Here is a 3353-nt window from a genome sequence, read left to right on the forward strand (position 1 = left end):
TAAGCTGTGATGTGGTTATGATATGTTTGTTAACTATATGACTCTCTGTGGCGCGCATGAACTTGAATGTAGATGAATTAATTTCATTCTTAAGAACGTCCGTGCAGTATTTACGGCATACCAAAGCTGTTTTTTTTTTATTCCCTCTTTATTTTTGGTATTGTTAACTTTAGTCTATGCAAAAGTGTAACTAATAATTTATTATCTATCTCTTTTCTGGTTATTTCTTTAAACCACTCGCACATTCTATCCTGCGTAATTGTTTTTTGACCCCACATATTCAAAAATATTCAATGCCATTTGGTTGTTCAATATTATATTAAAATTTGATAAGCAATGTTTGTCTAAAATTTGAAGTAATTGCTCAAAATCTGATATCTGAGACATTTTAGTTTGTATTAACTGAAACAATGTTATATTATAAAAAAAAGTTCAAAATATACAATTAAACCATTCCTGAAGGTGTACATTTAAATCTTCTGCTCTATCTTCCATTGGGGTGCGACCACATATAGGTTCAAGTTCTTTTTTGTCCTCAAATAAGTACCTCAATTTTGAGTACAAATACACTATATTTATTCTACATAAAGCAGGGCAAACTGGCCACAGTGTATCTTGGGTTTCTGATTCAATGAAATTAATAATGAAAAGTGATTTGTCGTTTGTACAATCAATGATTTTGCATAAATGATACATAAGTTTTTGCTCCAAAGCCTCATTAAAATCCCTTGGGCACATTTCAATGCATTTATACATTGCTATTTTAAGTTCATTTCTTCTATTATTACTTACGATGCCATATTGTCAGTGTGCTATAAACTGGGAAAAATTGAAGTTTTTCTGTCTTGCTTTTGCATCATCAATATTTTTCGGTAATTCCATTGTTCTGCACGATACATTCTAATATTTAACAAACATGATATCAAAAAGATACATTTATAAGAGTTCTTACATATTCGCACATAAGAAAGTTTTAATACATTATTATAAAATTGAGAATGGAAATGGGGAATGTGTCAAATAGACAACAACCCGACCATAGAGCAGACAACAGCCGAAGGCCACCAATGGGTCTTCAATGCAGCGAGAAACTCCCGCACCCGGAGGCGTCCTTCAGCTGGCCCCTAAACAAATATGTATACTAGTTCAGTGATAATGGACGTCATAAACTCCAAATTATACACAGGAAACTTAAATTAAAAATGATACAAGACTAACAAAGGCCAGAGGCTCCTGACTTGGGACAGTCGCAAAAATGCGGCGGGGTTAAACATGTTTTTTGAGATCTCAACCCTCCCCCTATACCTCTAGCCAATGTAGAAAAAACAAACGCACAACAGTACGCACAATAAAACTCAGTATAAAAGAAGTTTATGTATTTATATCTGACCAAGGATATGTTTAATTTTGATCAAGTAAAAATACCATCAAGGAACCATTTTTCATTTCCTGATCAAATGACAAAAAGTCAATAAACTTATTACTCTTCCATATACATGTATAATATCTTCCATCTCATTAAGTAAATTAGTTTTATTCCAATCAGGCTAGGAAACTCACCACTGGGAACCTTTTTCTGGTTTTTATTTTATGTAAGTGACCTTGATATTTGACCTATTGACCTCAAAACAAATGGCTCTTCATGTGTCCCTCTTCTTAGTTTCATTCCAAACAATCAATGGAAACACAAGTTACCATCTAGAAACAAAAATGTTCTACAGGGTTTCTATTTTTTAGTAACAGTGACCTAGGCTTATTTCCCTTTCATATATCTTCCATCTTTTTAAGTTCATGTCAATACATAAAACACAATTTGAAATTTTATTCTGATAGAATAAAGAATGGAAAGGGGGAACGTGTTAAAAAGACAACAACCTGACCAAAATGTACAAAAAAAAAAACCCAAGGCCACCTATGGGCCTTCATCACAGCAAGAAATCCCGCACCAAGGGGCCGGCTTGAGCAGGTCTCTTAACACTTATGTATACTAGATTGGAAGATTCGATTCGCCTAACACTCCGAAACATAGCGATGAACCAAATTTAAAAAACACACAAGACTAACAAAGACTTCGGACAGGCGCAAAAATGTGGCGGGGATAATAAAAATAAGATGTGGTATGAGTGCCAATGAGACAACACTCCATCCAAGTCACAATGTATAAAAAGTAAACAATTATAGGTCAAAGAAAGGCCTTCAACACGGATCCTTGGCTCACACCGAACAGCAAGCTATAAAGGGCCCCAAAATGACTAGTGTAAAACAATTCAAACAGAAAAACCAACGGTCTAATCTATACTACTAAAGGAAGAGACCGATTTCATTGAGCCGCAACTCCTTTGAAACCATACAAAGTCGGAAATATATTTGTCTTTGAAACAACCTTTTTTCCTCAGAAAACGCCAATTTTTAAGAAAACTTCCAAATTCGGAGACCGTTATCAATCAGTGTCTTATTCTCTTTCTCGCATGCTCAGTCGACGTACTGCCCGCGAAATCCAAGTAAAAGTGAAAAGAAATGATAGAAAATAGGACAGTTAGAGCTATAAGGATCTTGTAAGTGCATCATTTCGCTAAATTAAACGACATCCACTCTTATCACTAAGGTGCAGAACTGTCGATTTCGCGGGCATTTTCTAGTCTATATAAAAACGAGAAACGAGAAACACTTATGAACCACACCAATAAACGACATCCACTGAACAACAGGCTCGTCACTTAGGACCGGTGCATAAAAATGCAGCGGGTTTAAACGTTTTGACAGGCGCCAACCTTCGCCCTAACCTGAGACAGTAGTGTAACATAACAACATAAAAAGATACACTATAAAATATCAATTGAAATGGCTTAACTCGATCAAAAAGACATTTAAACAAAAACGTTTGGTGAGTGCTCAACCTTCTCCCTATGTAGAATAAATAAACCCACATTGATATGTAAAATTAAAATCCAGTGCAAGAGAAGTCCAAATCCAATGTTAGAAAAGGCAACTTAAGAAACTAAGTATAAAATACATTGATCGACTTAATTTAACAAAGGACTTTTAGCAGTTACTGACATGCCAACTCCATACCTCAAGATACACATATTTGGTAAACTTTACGCTACATTTATGTATATTTAATATAGGATTTTCCGTTGTCAATTCTACATTGTTTAAAATACACGTGCAAGCATTGCATTAACTTAGGTGGATTTCTTCAATATACATTTTCATATTCATTACAAGTTGTGATTTTTGAAAATCTATTTAGAGCTCATTGCTCTATTATTCTAATAAATATAAGCCGATTTCTCACAGCCATTGTAGCAAACATGTTCAGGTGTAATGCGTTGGACAAATGATAAAGAATT

Source organism: Mytilus californianus, unplaced genomic scaffold, assembly GCF_021869535.1.
Source record: "Mytilus californianus isolate M0D057914Y unplaced genomic scaffold, xbMytCali1.0.p SCAF_14, whole genome shotgun sequence".
NCBI classification, from domain to species: Eukaryota; Metazoa; Mollusca; class Bivalvia; order Mytilida; family Mytilidae; genus Mytilus; species Mytilus californianus.